The sequence below is a fragment of the Pelophylax lessonae genome (assembly GCF_965119305.1).
Source record: "Pelophylax lessonae genome assembly, chromosome: 13".
Lineage (NCBI taxonomy): Eukaryota > Metazoa > Chordata > Amphibia > Anura > Ranidae > Pelophylax > Pelophylax lessonae.
In genome coordinates, this window is record NC_138780.1 from 126737550 (window position 1) to 126757138 (window position 19589).

Sequence of the window (19589 nt, forward strand, 5' to 3'; positions counted from 1 at the left end):
TCTATGCAAGGGCGGCTCTCACAGAAGAAAGCTGGAAAGGATTGACAAAGGAGCAGAATACAAAAGACGGGGAGAACAGAAAAGACACCGCAGAAACATTTGGAAAAACCCTTATATCCGTCCCAGAGGATACACATTGATCACATACAGATGCAAAAAGCGGCCGATATGAATATGCCCTAGTGGTGGTGGACATGTTCTCAGCCTGGCCAGGAGCCTACGCATTCACAAACATGACAACTAAAACCACGGCTAAAAAATTACTTAGTGAGATAGTATGCACATTTAGGGTCCCAGAGGTGATAGAGAGCGATCAGGGCCCAGCTTTCACAGCAACCCTAACAAAAGAGATTTGGCTAGCACTGGGAATTCAGTTGGCTTTACAGACCCCATACTACCCCCAAAGTAGTGATAAGGTAGAAAGGATGAATAGGAACAGGATGTTAAAGATGGCCCAAAAGACTACCATGAGTTGACCAGACAGTTTGCCTATTGCCCTGTTCGCTGTCAGACAAACCCCCCAGGGGAAACATGCCCTGTCTCCCTATGAAATTTTGTTTGGTTCAGCCCCCAGACTTGGCTGTTACTCCCCACAGCAGTTGCAGTTACAATCTGATGTGTTAACTTGTTATGTTACATATTTGTCGAAAGCCTTAACTAATATCTATTCTCGAGTATTTTCCTCCATTCCAGATCCAGAAACAGACTCGGGAACCCACAGTCTTCAGCCAGGAGATTCGGTGTTAGTGAAGAAATTCACAAGGAAAAATTCACTTGATCCCCGATACGAAGGACCATTCCAGGTGCTGCTGACTACAGCTACATCAGTCAAGCTAGAAGGGAAAAGCACCTGGATATACGCCTTACACTGCAAGAAAGCCCAATCTCCTGAAGACAAGATTCTGCCGGCAGCACAATGATTGTGCTGTATATCCTTTTTTCTTATAAGTTTGATAAAAGCTCAGCAGGTGATCATCACCAAAACAGGTACTCAACAGGCGACCATCACTAAGACAAACGGTGTCACTACATTTTGGTACAATTCATCCAGCACACAAGTGGTTACGTTTATTTTTGATTTTTGTAGTATAATACCCCTGATAAATACACTGACCCAGCACCCAACCACAGGAGGAAACGAGCAGCTCCCTCTGGAAGCTTTGATCCTCATGTGTAAAGAGATGCCATAAGGGTCCCGAGGGGGGTCCCAGATGAGTTCAAAGCCAAGGGATCAGGTAAAAGATGAGTCTTTGCTCCCCATAATAACTGTCAACAAGAATGTAGATTGGATTAACTACATATATTATAACCAACAGAGATTCGTGAATTACACCAGGGATGCCCTCCAGGGAATTGCTGACCAGTTAGCCCCCACTTCCTATATGACACTCCAGAATCAGATAGCCTTAGACATGGTGTTAGCTGAGAAAGAAGGGTCTGTAAAATGGTAGAAAAAAAAAAAAAACTGGGAACCTGTTGCACATACATTCCTGACAACACTGGTCCAAATGGTAAAGCTACTCTAGCTATAAAGAAAGTGGAAGATCTGTCGTTTGAGTTGAAGAAGAACTCAGGTATTACAGACCCTTGGTAATCAATATTTTAGCTGGATGAGTGGGTGGCAGAAGGTTACTCGCCTAGACAGGAGTAACAGTACTAATAATCCTAGTTCTTTTAGCCCTGATTGTATGTTGTATTCGAACATTTTTAAAGTAGCTAATGAGCAAAGCTGTAGACAATAGCACACCTACATTTCTCCACCAAGAAGAAGCAGACCGCCTTATGATGGAAGAGGACAAACCCTTTACCCCTCTACAGTCACTCCCTGTTCATAATTTCACAGTTCTATAGGGTTGTAGGGATAGATAGCACCTGACTGCCCTCTCCAGGCTGTATCGAGGGGGGGTAGTGAACTAGTTACTGCTCTTCTCTATGTACAGCCCTAAAAAAGTTCTGGAGGAGTATGGGCCAGGTGAGTAGGCAATTTAGTATGAGGGACAGAAGAAATATAGCCATTTTAGGGGGGACTGTGAAGGAATGTGATGAACACTAGTGAATTAAGCAAAATGTCTATTTTTCTATGTCTGTTTCTCTGTACATGTACATATCTTTTTTTCTGAATTCCTTACTCAAAATGGCCATTACTAGATACCCCCACCACCGACAATGGAATGTTAGAAAAAGATGGCGCTTTTGGCACAGAGCCTTCAAGAAAAGATAACATTCATAAACTCGAAGGGGACTACCTTATAATGGACATGACTAATCAGAAAGCTACAAATAATCAGTATTATGCTAATATTAGGCTTATGTCGTACTAACATATGACACCGCCTACTATTTAACTCGCTGTACATTAGAAATAAACAGGAAGTATCATTTACCTGAACAATGTGTGTCAGTGTGATCTCCTCGTGCATGCACTCTAATTACCTATCTAATCAGATCCAGCAGCAAGAAATCTATTTTGAGCCTGATTGAGGTTTGCGAATCATTACAAACTCATTATTGGACCGCTCTCCAGCCCTTCACTGCAAAATGTACTTCAAATATTTCAAATTGTGACTCATCAGTCCAAAACACCTGCTGCCATTTTTCTGCACCCCAGTTTCTATGTTTTCATACATAAGAAATGGAAACAAGGCTAATCAACTCAAATATGCATGAAAACATAGGAACTGGGGTGCATACAAATGGCAGCAGGTGCTCTGGACTGATGAGGCAAAATCTGAAACATTTACAAGGTTTATCAGCATGTGACCACACCTAACTCTGCCCATTTGTCTCCTACAGCATTGGCTCTGCATACAATGCAGCTCTGGAGCTTATTTCTGTGTGGTGAAATTGTTATTTTCAAAAGTAATACTGAATAAAATAATATAAATAATAATAAAAAAAGAAGCTGAACATTGTAACTATATATTATAAGCAATATAAATGTATGTCCAGATATAACACTTGCAAATTCCGATGGCAAGTCCACTAGATTCTAATTCAGTGCTAGCAATCATTAGAATTGTAAGTTCTTTCAGTTAACTGCACATTATAAAGCCAAGGAAAGCATGTGTTGCATAAAACCCACTCACAGGGTGTTCCATTCTTTAGTGGGATGAGCTCACAAGACACTGCACAAGTAACTGAAATCACATTACGGGAGGCAAGTAACTTTTTTTTTTTTTTTTTTGGCTTTGTCAATGCAGAAAGTACTCCAAGGCTTCCTGTACACGGAACATTTGAAAACCTCGCCAGAATGCTGGAACTTGACAGTTCAGTAGTTAAAAAACATCAGTTTTGCCACTTTTAGCGACGTTTGCGTTATAAACGTTTTTACATTGTAAAATGGTCAGAAATGTATTTGAAAACCCCTATAAATGTACTGTGTGTACACTTTGACTGAGTTTCATGTTTTATATTCTCTGTTTCAATAAAGAATTTGAAAAAAATAAACGCGTGTTACCACGTTTAGACGCGTCTGCATGCTGTTACAAGCATTTGGCGTTTCAAATGCCAATAAACTTCAGTTTAAACGCATTTTTTTGCTTTAAAAAAAAAGTCACTAAATTGAACTGTCTCTAAATGACTATAAATGACTCAGTGTACATGGACAGATAAGAGAACAGAGGAGAGTTCAGGGGCTGCTGAAAAAAAACACCCAACTGCTCCCAAACGTCCGTTTATCAGCCGCAGTGTATAGGAGGCCTTATAGGCATACAGTCTGCTTGGGTGGAGTTTATAGATGTAATTTAACTGTATAAGTGCTGGTTCACATTGGTGCGATGCAGGAACCTGGCGAATACACTGCGGGTTCCCGCCTCGCACCCAACATGCAGGCAGTTTACACTGCCATATGCGAACTGCTGGGAGTGTCAATACAAAGTTAACGACACCCCCAGATTATTTCGCATATCGCAGTGCGAACTGTCAGTTTGGACAGGAATTAGATCACATAGTTGTGAACACCTATGCGATTCGATTTTGGTGCGGACCAAAAAAAGGGTCCTGCGTGACTGTGGTCCGAATGCGATGCAAATTCAGCCATGCAATCTCTATGGCTGAATTTGCACCGCACAGACATCGCCTGTGATTTGCATAGCAGTGCAGGGCGAATCACATGCAATGTCTCACATTGTATATGTGTGAACCGGCACTATAGCTATTTAACCCTTGGGGCCAATTGGTATTGGTATGTGCAGACAAGAATTAGTGCAAAAAGTAGGTATTGTATTGCAAAATATACCACAACATTTAAACGAATAGTAAACACTGCAATTTATACAGTGTCGGTAACACATAACGTGCAAAAATATTAGTATATGGTACAGAGTACATATAATACAGCAGTCCAATAAAATGCACATTAGCAGAAATAGCTGGCCACAACTGTTAAGTCAGGCAGATATGACAGAGGTGATGCACTATAAATACCAACAAGAGGTCTATTACCCCAAAACATTGGTATTTATAGGACCTCATTATGGTCACTTCTGCCTGACTTCACAATTGTGGCCAACTATTTCTGCTAATTCAAATTTTGTCAGATTGCTGTATAGTATGTACTCTGTATCACATGTGGCTATTTGCATCAATATTTATGTGGGTGTGCTAACTTCTTACCTTAACTATATAGAACAAGACGCATATTCATAGACCATAGGTTATCTGCTGCTACCTTCAGGTGATTGATCACTGGCACAAACTTTTACCACTCTGAGGTTCAAGAATTTTGCTTGTGTCCTTCAGGTATGTACCTGCTCTCCTCCATAGAAGTATTTTTCTTTTGTGAACCATTCAAATTTTTTTCATCAGAAACTTCTATCAACATCAGACTGCTTATTGTCTTGTGCTACCTAGCAGTTTCCAAATCAGGTTACCCTTGTTGTGTACCTCTGGGACCGTACCCAGACCTCACTGTTTAGGGCTGGCCTGTAATGTTTGCTCTGGGCACTGCATCCTATGTTAGGGCTCACCGCGGCACTAAGTGAAACATGTGTAGTTTGTTGCAGCGTGCTATATAGGTCCAGGGACGTGGCCCATTTCTTTCATTCCCAGACCCTGAAGACTCTTTCAAGGGTATGTTCTCAGGGAAAGGTTCAGTGTAATGGATAAAGTAAGGCAAGGTTTCCCTGTATTTTGAGATCCGTTCCTGCCTTTTAATATGCAGAGCATAGAACACTATGCAATTTAGTGGGCAGAGGATTGGGACCTAAAGTGGTTGTTAACAAACACTGCTAAATTGATATAATCCTCTTTCTTTCCCAATGATAGGTGTTTTATAAAAAAAAAATGCTGTTTCTAACTGGTTTCAGAGCGCCGATTGGCTGTCACGTGACCTGCTGCCTCTCTCCTCCCCCTTTCTGACAGCTGCAGCGGGCAAGGGCTGAGATTCCCCCACGGTTACGTGATGGCAGAGCGGTGCTCTGAAAACATGTAGAAACTGCATTTTTTTAATAAAACAAAGTGACAGGAGCATCTATTATTGGGAAAGAAAGAGGAGTATATAAGATATAAAAAGGTTTTTCAGCAGCAGGAGGGGAGGGGGCGGGCACCTGACACAGGAGCAGACAGCAGGGAGGGGAGGGGGGAGGAGGACAGAGGAAAACAGAGGAGGACAGTGCAGGGCTGCGGATGACGGAGGCACGTACACTGACCACGGAATCAGGGCTCAGCAGCCATGGTACACTGTGGTCAGTTTACAGGGGGAGGTAGAAAATGGCAGGATCAGCCAGGTTTTTTAGGTGATGCGGGGTGAAAAATTATATAGCACAAGCACTGTGCTGTAAAACATGCTTTAAAGAAACAGGATCTTTTTTGGGGGGGTAACAAATGCTTTAACTACTTTTTTGTGGTAGCTCCTGCCATTTTATCTCTAAAGCTTCTCAACATGAGCAATATAAAAATTGTCAGTATTTCCTTTAGTCTATGTAGACTAAAGCTGGCCATACATGGATCAAAATTCAGCCCGTTCAGCAGGGACTGGCCGAGATTCGACCAATGTATGGGCAGGCGGATTGTACCCATCAATCCATTGACCGACTTGGGTACAACCAGCCTGTTGAATTTTTTACATGCGATTACTGGCCGCGGCTATGGCCGCTAGCAGTAATCATTGTGTTCTGCCAGCTGGGAAGGTTCCCTGTGTCCGCCTTCATGGCAGAACACAATAGCGCTGTGGGAGGCATTCCCTCATCAACACCGATTCTGTTGATGGAGGAATCGAGCGATTTGTTCAAATCATATATGGGCTGCCTTAGACTCAGGAGGATGAGGCAACGGTGTCATGCCTCCCAGAGTACATGGTTCTGCCAGTCTGTTCTACAGAGAATGTAGTCAGTATGTTGCTGCATTCCTGTGGCCATCGTGAACTCAGTCAGTACCTGGGATATAGAGACCCCTTTTCTTGACATATAATACTCCATCCATTCCACACTCTTGAACGAGTACCCCACTGGGGATCCCCTCACTAGCAATGGGAGATCATAGGTGCAAGGGAGCTGGGACTAAAGGCCCAAATTAAAGAAATTCTGACGATGGCCTACAGGCATGTGGCCTATCTGACAAAAGCAGATTTCTCTGCCACTACATTTAAATTCTTTGGAAATCTCTCTGCACTTCTAGAACCTTTTGTTTCCAGAGGCTACTCCTTGACCATGCTCACTTGAAGATATGGAGGAAAGTATTGAGGACACTGATTTTTTTTTTTTTTAGTAAAGGATTTCCCTTCCCCTGCAGCCTATATAGTACAATTTATGACCTGGTGCCAAATGTTTTCCACTGTGGACACACTAATGAATACGGTGTGCTGTAGTCTTTGCCTAACAGCACTCGATTCTCCACAGACAAAACAGACTACCAAGAGACTGGCTAAGCTGAAAATACTTTTCCCATACATGCATGTGATGATTGTGCACTTTACGAAGACTGGCCCAACCCTGAAACCGTTTTTACTCATCCCAAGCTTTTTGCTGAGATTTATCCATCTCAGTTCTCAATAAACACTTTACAGTTCCTACTGAGGATGGTCCCTCCTTTAAGGGTTTTGTTGATAGGCGTTTTAACTCCTTTTTAAAGGCCTCTTCCAAACAGACCACACTTACTGGTTCAAGGCCCCCTATTCCATCCTGCTACTCAGTCACTGGCTTTAACAACGTGGTTGTTGAAACCCAAGTCTTAAAGGATAGGGGTAACTCAGATTTGGTTATTCCCACCTTACTCAGTACAGGGAAATCTAATTCCTGCAACATTTACCATTGCATGTGAAAGGCTTTCTTTGCATGATCAAGGACAGAAGTTTTAACCCTAGGGAATATTCTGTCACTCTTATTTTGGTTTTTCTTCATTCTGGTTTTTACAAGAATCTGGCCCTGAGTACCCTCAAGAGCAGGGTTTCTCAAACTGGGTTACATGGAACCCCAAGATTCCTCTAGAGGTTGCTAGGGGATGCCGGAGCAATGAACTATTTCTGCCTCTCAGATAAGTTCCCACTAACACAACTGATCTTTTTACCAATCTATAAGTTGGTAATTCTTCCCAAAGACCACAAGTGTAAGGAGCATTCTTTCCACTGACCATCACACTAATGTATCATGATTTGTAGCTATAGTCATTTTTAGCAAGGGTTCCCTGAGATTGGCAAGTCAAGAGGTTCCTCTATGTTGAAAAGGTTGAGAAAGGCTGCTCAAGAGACAGGTTTCTGCCTTATCCATCCTCTTCCCAAAACCTCTTGCCTTGCAATCCCTTATCAAGACTTTGCTACAGGAAGTTACTCATATTCTTCCCCTAATTCAACTTCCGGTGTCACCTTAAGATCTCAAACTGGTGCACTCGGCTGTTTAGAGGCCCCCTTTTGAACTGATTATACACATTCTGTTGGAAGACCTCACTTTTAAGGTCGCCTTCTTGGGTGCCATTACATTTGTTAGGCATGTAACGTTAGCAGCTCTCTCTTGTAAAAATACTTTTCTTGTTTTACACAAGATAGGATAAGATTTTTGGGATCAATACCTTTCTTTTTCCACCTTAATAACACAGCCCTCTACCTCTGTCCTGCCTGAAAACATGACAAAGAAAATTCACATTGCATGGCTGTGGTTAGGGCAGCCATGGCTTTTTTGTTCCACCTGGAAGCAGTGTTAATTTTGTCGACTAAAATATTTTTGTTGACTAAATTAACACTATTTTCTAAAATACAACTAAATCTTAAACAATTCAGATGACTAAAAAAACGACTAAAACTAAAATGGCATTTTTAGTCATAAGCCTAAATACAACTAAAACCAAAATAACATTTTAGTCAAAAGTCTATGACTAAAACAAAATTGAAAATTTACATCAAATTTAACACTACTCTGCTGGTCATTTCTAAATAGGCAATGCAATTCCATCCAGAGCCTATAATAATAGCACATTAAAGTTAAAACATGTAATGCACCACTGCGTAAGCATAAGAAAGGGGCATCTACTAAGCTGCTGAAAGAGAAAAACTTAAGAAAAAGGCTTTTCTTTTATTTCTTCTTAATAATTAATGTTGGTAATATATTCAGGTAATATGTGCAATGACATTACAGCCAATAGAGTTTACAGTTTTTTGGGTTTTTTTGCATTTTAAAGTTGCACTTCTGTTTGTCAAAAAGCAATATTTTTGTTTGTTTATGAAACTTGATTTTTTTTTTAAAGACGTTCAATATCACAATAGCTAAATAATTACAATAAATAATAACATAACATTAGATTTTTACTCCAGGAGTATATAATTAGTTTGGAATTTCTAGAGAAATGTTTAAATAATGTATTACAATTTATCCAAACCTATTTGATTTGTAGTTGACTAAAATGTGAGAATTTAGTCGGTTAAAATGTACTGGAGATTTTAGTCAACTAAAATATGACTAAAACAATTCAGATGACTAAATTACGACTAAAACTAAAATGGCATTTTAGTCAAAAGACAATGACTAAAACTAAATCGAAAATTTCTGCCAAAATTAACACTGCCTGGAAGTCCTCTTAGAGACCCTGTATCCTGCTGCACCATTGCTAGTCAGATCAGACACCTCATTTCAAGGGCTAACTTTCTTAAGAAAAATGGTTCTCCCTTTCCCATCAGAGCCCTTTCCACCAGTGCTGTTGGTGTCTCTTGGGCTTTTCAGCATCTGTATTGCAGATTTGCAAGGCCGCTGCCTGGTTCAGCCTTCACGTTTTCCAAATTCTACCAGGTGGATGTTCAGGACTTTGCTAAAGCAAGCTTAAACTGCAAGGTAGTACAAGTGGTTAAGTATTTTGTTCAGGGTTCTTTAAACCCTTGTATTTCTTGTGGGCTTATTGGCAATTCTATGTTACACACCCCTTTGTTTTGTTGCTTGGTTACATCCCATGATCTATAAATACAAGTCCTGTAGACTTGTATAGAGCCGCTTAAAAAAAAAAAAAAAATCTGAAACTATTTGCTTTGTTCCTAGCAATAATATACCGGTCTGTAACTATTTTCAAGCTTCTTCTCTTTTCAATAACCTCTTAAAACTTCATTGCCAGTCATGTTGACCTATTCCAACACTTTTCTGTGCTGCCATGGCAACATGAATACATATAATTGAGGTTTAAAGTGTATATATAGCCAAAATGTGTTATTTTATTTCTATATTTCTAGGGGAAGGGTTAACTCCCTGTTGGTTTTTTTCGCTGTTTTTTTGATACATGTGACTTATTGGGGAGATTTTCCTTCACTCTCTGTTCCAGAGAAGCAACAGGAAGTTACATATAAAAGTGAGAGTAAAGCCTTTACCCTTTTAGGCAGTTAAATAAATAAAAACAGTGCAGAGCAACAAAAATAAGTCTCTTGTACTAAATATCAATGCCAAAATATCAAAAAAATGTACTCTATACATCTAATACAATTAAAATGTGCAACAAATAGGATAGTCCACAAATAGTGTAAAGTACAATCAGTATATGCAATCACCACTGTGATCCAAATAATAGAAGTGCTCCGTGTTCCATCACCATACAAATTGGCCGCTCACCTCAAAGCCATGACCCCTGCCTTACCAGAAGGTCAAAGTAAGCGGTGTTCTCCTAAGGGATAATAGGTGGCCTCTGAGTGACTCTTGGCAGAGCCTCACTCCTCTTTTCCCATAGAAAGGATACACAGGTTCTCAGGACCAAATCCATTTTGGACAAGGACTCCGGGACCGCCGTCAGTGCAGCCAGTTGTGGGGCCCCAGATGGCCCTGTATCCTCTAAGAGTAGATCAGGTGGTGAAACATGTTTGAGTGACTCCATGATGGAGAGGGAAAACTGCCCCACAAGTGTAAAAACACACTGTATAGGGACACCCCACCACGCTGTCCGCACCACAAGACCCAGCACATCTGTATAGCAGCAAGAGGAAGAGGGAGCCCCAGTCACTCACCACCAACAGACAACTCACAGGAAGCTTCTGCACAGCGTGCATCGATCAGTAAAAAAACATGTCAGGCTATTTGCACTAGAGGCCGAGGACTCCCCACCGCCGAATCACCGCCCACCTGAGCTCCAAAAACATGGCCACCGCTATTTTAATGGGAAAATATAGGAAAATGGCAACGGAGGCTACACAAACATGATCGTCGATCGGTAGCTAAACAGTCTACAAGAAAATGGTGGCCACGCGGGGCATCACATGGCTCCTGGGGGTCCCAAAGGGGTATCCCAAGGCTGTAAAACAGATCCCAACAGGGAGGGAAGCCCAGACAGGTGCCCCCACCAGGCTCATCCCCCTCAAGAAGTGATATTTTTGGGCGCCGGCGGCGCGCTCCCCCCACCACCCCCATTGCCAGTGCCGCACCCCAATGCACCTCAAAAAAGGTATGTCCCCCCAAAGAGGGGGTGAATGAGAAGATGGGGCCACATAGACCACCAAGCTGGGGGATGGGGAGACGCGATTGGGAAGGAGGGGAAACCGGGAGGTCTGACCATACCAGGGAGGGTCCCACATCCATCCCAATACCCACTAGGGGTAGAGGGGGGACAGCCACTTACCAAACTAGGAACACGGTGAGCACCACTCCGGACAGGACACTGCTCCATCATAATTTGGGAGCTGTCGGCAAGGAGGTAATGCTGCGACCAATGCCAAAGCCAGTTCATATGCACCCTTGTGAGACGTTTAACTCGCAGGCCAGACCCTGTCCAGTGGGGCTATGTCGCGGTTAACCTAGCGTGGAGCTAAGGTCTGCACGTGCTCGCTGGCCACACTGGGGTGACCCTAAGGATCTAGATTATCAAGTCCGCCGGTTAATAGTAGATTCTCACAGGAACAAAATTATAAAAGAAGGAAAAAATTCCATTCAAAAAGAAAAAATAGCTAGGACCAAAGATCCCAGCAAGGAACTAGGTCTTTACTCCTGACTAAGTAGAAAAAAAACTGAATACCTATAGCAGGAAGTAGGAGTATACCCCCAGGGACTGCCCGATAGGCATGCTCAAGCTTTTCTCTGCCTAGTGTCCTACTCCCATAGGGGGCAGCATAACTCTACGGTCATGAAGATGAAAAGCTGTGTCTGTCAATGAATGAAAGAGAAATCTTATTTTCATAAATTAAATGGAAAATATTACAAGAAGAGTTAAAAGCACATTGGTATTCCCTGCATCCAACCACCTCACATACATAAAAATAAAACCAATCTATAATGCCAAAAATCTGCAAAAGCACCTTTATAAACACGCATAAATGTCTTACTTTGTCGTGCACCTTAGGTGACAAACTGTACATTCCTTACAATCTGTTTTACATGTCCTCAGCCCAGGAACAAATCATCTTCATTAGTCTTAGCACGGCTGATAGAAAGAGTGATGATGGCTTAGACAAATGGTGTCTCCAATGAGTACATTTGTGTGATAGGAATACAAGAGTGAGCTGCAGAAACAGGTATGCCTGCCGTCTCAGAGCCTGGAACTATGATCCTGAAGATATGACTCCAGATTAACACAAATGGTGTTTTACTTCCACTGCCTTTGTCTGCAAGCTAAACATTTTAAAGTCAAATTGCAGCTCCTGCCTGCCCGATCTTCTGTCTATTACTGGGGTGGACAAGGCTGCAATTATTTATATGCTTCTAGTTCTACTGTTCTATGAAATCTATTCATGAACTGTTCTATAGAAACTGTTCATGAAAATGGACACTAAATTATGTAAAATATCATCCATTTTATTTTCAAATGGGAAATTAAAAAGCATATTTTCCTTTGCTGCAGAACAGAACATTCTGGTGTCCTCAAATTACCTGCAAGTATCAACCGTCACTACTTGGTTCGAGAAACGAAGAAGACTTATGTAGTATGCAATTATAGGCAGATCCGACACAATTGTTAAAAAAAAAATTCAAAAGCATTTTTTTTTTAAAACAGTTTGTCTCTACCCGTGATCTAAGATACAAGGGAACGATAAATAGGAGTACTAAACAGTTTGTTTCTACCCGTGATCTAAGATACAAGGGAACGATAAATAGGAGTACTGTAACCTCAAAATTATAGTCTCACTAGGGTTGCACCAATCCCTTTTTTCTTTTTTTATGGCGAGTACTCGATACATTCAGTCAAGTACTCGCGATACCGAGTACCGATACTTTCCAGTGCAATTCGCGTAAAAAAAAATTGCCGCCAAACGCACTGCAAAGAATTGCATGCGATTTAAAGAGGAATGCATTGTGATTCCTATCTGAATCGCATTTGCTTTCCCCTACTTCTCGTTTGTGTACAAAGGGATTAAAGTGCCATCAAGTCAGGTTAAACGATGTTAGAACTCACAGTACATATCTGGTAGCAAATCATGACCACTGGAGGAGAAGTTCCGGGACCCCCTGGGTATAGGGGGGAAGTGATGTCAGCTTGGAGGTGGACGGTCTCTACATCTCCTCTAACGGTCCTTATTTGCTACCAGATATGTACTGTGAGTTCTAACAAAATGTAACCTGACTAGATGGGGCTTTAATAACTTTATTATACACATACACAGGAGGCGTGGGGGAAATCACATGCGTATCTTTGCAGTGCGATGTGCGCCCATTCACTTTTATTGACACATATCACACCGCAAAGTATTGGTTTTGGTATCAGGAGCATTTGGGCGAGTACCAATACTGACTCAAATGCTTGGTATCGGCACTGATATTTATTTTATATTGCACTATATCACGAGCGCATATGTTTTGAGTTTTTTTTTTTTTTTTTACTCTCAGTACTGCCAGTAGCATCAGTTTACATAGTTATTGAAAACTTGTACAAGTTTACACTCTACAAGGGCACAGAAAAGCAAGCTCAGTTAAAGGGCCAGATCCTAATATACAGCTGTAAGAAAAAGTATGTGAACCCTTTGGAATGATATGGATTTCTGCACAAATTGGTCATAAAATGTAATCTGATCATCATCATCTAAGTCACAACAATAGACAATCACAGTCTGCTTAAACTAATAACCCACAAAGAATGAAATGCTGCCATGTTTTTATTGAACACAGCATGTAAACATTCACAGTGCAGGTGGAAAAAGTATGTGAACCCTTGGATTTAATAACTGGTCGAACCTCCTTTGGCAGCAATAACTTCAACCAAACGTTTCCTGTAGTTGCAAATCAGACGCCACAGCATCTCAATCGGGTTGAGGTCAGGACTCTGACTGGGCCACTTCAGAAGGCGTATTTTCTTCTGTTTAAGCAATTCTGTTGTTGATTTACTTCTATGCTTTGGGTCATTGTCCTGTTGCAACCCCCCATCTTCTGTTGAACTTCAGCTGGTAGACAGATGGCCTTAAGTTCTCCTGCAAAATGTCTTGATAAACTTGGGAATTAATTTTTCCTTCGATGATAGCAATCCCTGCAGGCCCTGACGCAGCAAAGCAGCCCCAAACCATGATGCTCCCACCACCATGCTTCACAGTTGGGATGAGGTTTTGATGTTGGTGTGGTGTGCCTCTTTTTCGCCACACATAGTGTTGTGTGTTTCTTCCAAACAACTCAACTTTGGTTTCATCTGTCCACAGAATATTTTGCCAGTACTGCTGTGGAACATCCAGGTGTTCTTGTGCAAACTGTAAACGTGCAGCAATGTTTTGTTTGGACAGTGGCTTCCTCTGTGGTATCCTCCCATGAAATCCATTGTTTAGGGTTTTACATATTGTAGATTCGCTAACAGGGATGTTAGCATTTGCCAGTACTTTTGTAAGTCTTTAGCTGACACTCGAGGATTCTTCTTCACCTCATTGAGCAGTCTGCGCTGTGCTCTTGCAGTCATCTTTACAGGAAGGCCACTCCTAGGGAGAGTAGCAGCAGTGCTGAATTTTCTCCATTAATAGACAATTTAATAGACAATTTGTCTTACCGTGGACTGATAAACAGCAAGGCTTTTGGAGATACTTTTATAACCCTTTCCAGCTTTATGCAAGTCAACAATTCTTAATCGTAGGTCTTCTGAGAGCTCTTTTGTGCGAGGCATCATTCACATCAGGCAATGCTTCTTGTGAAAAGCAAACCCAGAACTGGTGTGTGTTTTTTATAGGGCAGGGCAGCTGTAACCAACACCTCCAATCTCATCTCATTGATTGGACTCCAGTTGGCTGACATCTCACTCCAATTAGCTCTTGGAGATGTCATTAGTCTAGGGGTTCACACACTTTTTCCACCTGCACTGTGAATGTTTACATGGTGAGTTCAATAAAAACATAGCAACATTTCATTCTTTGTGTGTTATTAGTTTAAGCAGACTGTGATTGTCTATTGTTGTGACTTAGATGATGATCAGATCACATTTTATGACCAATTTGTGCGGAAATCCACATCATTCCAAAGGGTTCACATACTTTTTCTTGCAGCTGTAGTATAATAAGGGACTTGCATATTGGTGGGCTACATCATTAGCTTGCATGGAATGCACCCCTATATTCAGATAACCCTGCTTTTATTACATTTTTAGCTTTAAAGTGGCAAACTCTGGTTTAAAAAAAAAAAAATATTTTAAAGTATGAATTCTTAGCTAAAAAAAAAAAAAAAAAAAAATCATGTTTCTCTTAGTCTCCTCTAAATTCCTTTTTTTTTGTAGTGATGATTCATCTTCCTGTTAAAGGGTGGCTGGTTTAGTTCTACATGACCCCACTGTACGTAGAAATGTAGCCACCATCTCTTGCTTACTCCCTAGATAGACCAGGGACTATGAACTATGGGATTTGTAGTGCACATAACCGCAACTAATATACACTGCTCATTCTAAAGAAAGGGAAGTGAGGGGGGAAATGAAAGGTTTAAGAAGTAAAAAAGGACATTACAAGGAGCCAGAAAAAGAAATTACGGGACCATTCAGTAGTGGGTGGGTTTGAAATACTAGGTAAAAATACAGAGCTTTGCAGAGAGCAGAATTCCTAAATAGACACTATTAACTGTCCCAAGACACACATCACATTTTGAGATGCTATGGGAACAGGAAATCATGGGTGGAGATTTAAGGTCCTTTCATACGCGGCAGCTTCCACCTTTGATCCGCTTGCTCAGCAGGTGATCTGTCCGCTGATCTCAGCTGAGCAGGCGGATGACAGGTCTGTGTCCACTCTGCATAAGCCAGCTCTCCTCTATGGGCGGTCGTATGTAAACGGACCACCTGTCCATTTACACCCAACTGCCATCGGATCCGAGTGATGGAAGGGGAACTGATCCCCATCCATCTGTTTTTAGCGGATCGGATTGGATATAGGCAGGTGTAAATGGACACGTCTGTATACACCCACTGTCCAGAGGAGAACGGAGGCTCCGATTGGGTCCGCCAGAAAAACGGACAGGCCAACCTATTCAGAACATTGTGTGAAAGGGACCTTACTAAAACTGGTGCCCACAGAATCTGGGGCAGCTGTTAAAAGTCACCAATAAGCTTCTATCCTCAGCTTGTTCAATTAGGACCCTTTCACACGGGCTCTCCAATCAGGTCTGCCTGTCAGTTTTTCAGGTGGACATGACCCTGGATCAAACCCTCCATTCACCCCTATTAAGCAGCAGATGTCAGCCGTGACATGTCTGCTGACACCGGCCGCTATCCGATACAAAACTTCCACAAAATCCAGACGGATGGTGGTCCTATTTTACATCTGTCTGTCAGATGAAAACGGACAGGCAGGTTCGTTTTCACCCGATCTCCCCATGGAGGAGAGTGGGACTGTGTCCATCTCCACTCTGCACAGTGAGCAGGAGACAGACCTGTCATTTGCCTGCTTAGCGATCCCCCACTGAGCAAGCGGATTCCGTCACACAGAAGCGCCCGTGTGAAAGGGGCCTGGGGCTTTCACAATAAAACCTAGAAGCTGATTGATTACACACAGCAGCACCAGATTCTGTGTGCACTAGTTTTAGCAAATCTTCCCCACTGAGACTCTAGAATTCAAAGACTAGCAGAGAATTCCTTCTGACATTTTACAATTTTTAGTAAAATACCTCACAAAATAAAGTAAACAATAAAACCTTAATATAGCAGTACATGACTCCAGTTAGGGTCGGAAAAATCTCCTCCACCGCTTCATCACAGTTCTTTGGCGACTGGAGATGCACAGGAATCATGTACTACAAGTGGAAAATAGGACACCATAATGAAAACTTTCTGGATCCATATGTACACTCTAAATTGCTCTCTGATATTCATGAATCCACAAAAAACCCCTTTAGAATCTTTCATAAAGAAATTGATTATTGACCAATCTCATTTATATTTTAGCACCCACAAATTTTGGTGAAAATGTTTAATAAAACATAAAAATGGACTAGGTTATGATCAATGACCACCTTTTAAGCATATTTAATGACAAACGTGTTTAAGAGATCAACCCTTTTTTTCTTGTTAATTGAGAAAACCTAAAAGGTTATTTCATGATTATATGGGATTTGAATTAGAGAAATGTATTATTTAGCATTATTCCACCTTTAGTCCAACTCTACCGTTCGGCCTGGAGGAGGTCTAGTAAAAGTGTTGTCAGCAGGACAGAAAGTGAATGTAAATCTCTTTAACTGAACCCTGGATAGCAGTAATACCTGACAGCAGTTCTAATCTTTCCCCACTCCCCACCTAGAACTATAAAAAAAATGTTGGCTTGGCATACACTTAGAAGGATATCTGTATTGTATTTTTAATACAATCATCCTTTAAATAACCCTCCTCTTCCACATTTTGGGATGAATAAAAATGCTACCACATATGCACAAACCAGCCAGGGGACTTTAAAGTGTTACTAAAACCACAACAGTAAAATCAGTCTGCATATGCAATAGAGCATGCTTGTTATACTCACCGTGGATCCTAAAGGGTTTATCCTGCACATTGCGTAAAAAGGCTGCTTGATCCTGTCTTCTCTGATCCCCCCCCCCCCCTCTTCCACTTTTGAGTCACTTTGCACATGCTCATTTTGGGGTGTATTGCTAGAGGCTTTTTGTTTTCTTGGGAGGGTGCATGTGATCAGTACAAGGCCAATCAGCACTGTCCAGACAGTGGGTCAGGGGTCCTGCAGCCTCATAGGACAATGAGGGGAAAATGAAAACTCCTCCTACAAGCTTTAACCACTTCCCGCCCGTAAGACGTCCTCGGGTTTCAGCAGTTATACCGTGACGATGCCTGCACCTACAGTGCTTTGCGAAAGTATTCGGCCCCCTTGAACTTTTCGACCTTTTGCCACATTTCAGGCTTCGAACATAAAGATATAAAACTGTAATTTTTTGTGAAGAATCAACAATAAGTAGGACACAATCATGAAGTGGAATGAAATTTATTGGATATTTCAAACTTTAACAAATAAACTGAAAAACTGGGCATGCAGAATTATTCAGCCCCCTTAAGTTAATACTTTGCAGTGCCACCTTTTGTTGCGATTACAGCTGTAAGTCGCTTGGGGTATGTCTCTATCAGTTTTGCACATCGAGAGACTGACATTTTTGCCCATTCCTCCTTGCAAAACAGCTCGAGCTCAGTGAGGTTGGATGGAGAGCGTTTGTGAACAGCAGTTTTCAGTTCTTTCCACAGATTCTCGATTGGATTCAGGTCTGGACTTGTGACTTGGCCATTCTAAACACCTGTATATGTTTATTTGTGAACCATTCCATTGTAGATTTTGCTTTATGTTTTGGATCATTGTCTTGTTGGAAGACAAATCTCCATCCCAGTCTCAGGTCTTTTGCAGACTCCATCAGGTTTTCGTCCAGAATGGTCCTGTATTTGGCTCCATCCATCTTCCCATCAATTTTAACCATCTTCCCTGTCCCTGCTGAAGAAAAGCAGGCCCAAACCATGATGCTGCCACCACCATGTTTGACAGTGGGGATGGTGTGTTCAGGGTGATGAGCTGTGTTGCTTTTACGCCAAACATAACGTTTTGCATTGTTGCCAAAAAGTTCAATTTTGGTTTCATCTAACCAGAGCACCTTCTTCCACATGTTTGGTGTGTCTCCCAGGTGGCTTGTAGCAAACTTTAAACGACACTTTTTATGGATATCTTTAAGAAATGGCTTTCTTCTTGACACTCTTCCATAAAGGCCAGATTTGTGCAGTATAGGACTGATTGTTGTCCTATGGACAGAGTCTCCCACCTCAGCTGTAGATCTCTGCAGTTCATCCAGAGTGATCATGGGCCTCTTGGCTGCATCTCTGATTAGTCTTCTCCTTGTATGAGCTGAAAGTTTAGAGGGAGTGCCAGGTCTTCGTAGATTTGCAGTGGTCTGATACTCCTTCCATTTAAATATTATCGCTTGCACAGTGCTCCTTGGGATGTTTAAAGCTTGGGAAATCTTTATGTATCAAAATCCGGCTTTAAACTTCTCCACAACAGAATCTCGGACCTGCCTGGTGTGTTCCTTGTTCTTCATGATGCTCTCTGTGCTTTAAACGGACCTCTGAGACTATCAGTTAACGGGATTTTCCTTAAAATGTTCCTAAGGTGAGAACAGTACTAAAGTGTAGGTACTTTACATTTGAATGGTAGCTTCAGGCTTTACATGGGGTCAAGCACTTCTGCCCTGCTATTCAATTATCATAAACCAGAATGTTTGTGAGCAGCAGAGTTTATTATAAAGTGTATTTGTTACTGAGTAGCAGATTTCTCCTGTCTCTTTGACCATCATGGCTTCCATTATATGTCAGCCACTGCCCCCTGACTTTACAATAGCTATGGTAATCTTTGTATTCGTTGTTAAGGTCTACAGTTCAAAATAATCCTTTTCCATTCTGCTTCAAATTAATGCTTTTTATCCAGTTTTTATTTTGTAAGCATTTTCTCTACATTTACTTTCACCTTTACAATCACTAAGTAGCAACATGCATACAAGAGCTATGTGCACCATGGGAATTGTAGTTGCTATTTGCAAGACTTTTCTTTCATTGCCGCTGTGTCCTTTGCAGTGTTCCAAAGCACTGATGACTAGTCAGGAAATGAAATGCAAATACACAATCCATCAGCTTGACGAAAAGGTAGACTTGGATCGCGAAAGCAGTGCAGCATTATTTTTGATTCAGGGAAGGACAAAACAACAGCTATGACTACTCTGTGATTTAAAGGCACTCTGATCTCAAATTTTCTTTGCCTGTGTCTAGCATAAATATAT

At 41.6% G+C, this 19589-nt stretch overlaps 1 protein-coding gene across 1 annotated transcript in view; it reads right to left on the reverse strand.

Annotated features, from left to right (window-relative positions):
* COX16 (cytochrome c oxidase assembly factor COX16) overlaps positions 1-19589 on the reverse strand; it is a 165983-nt gene that overhangs the window by 39286 nt on the left and 107108 nt on the right. The window lies entirely within an intron of this gene.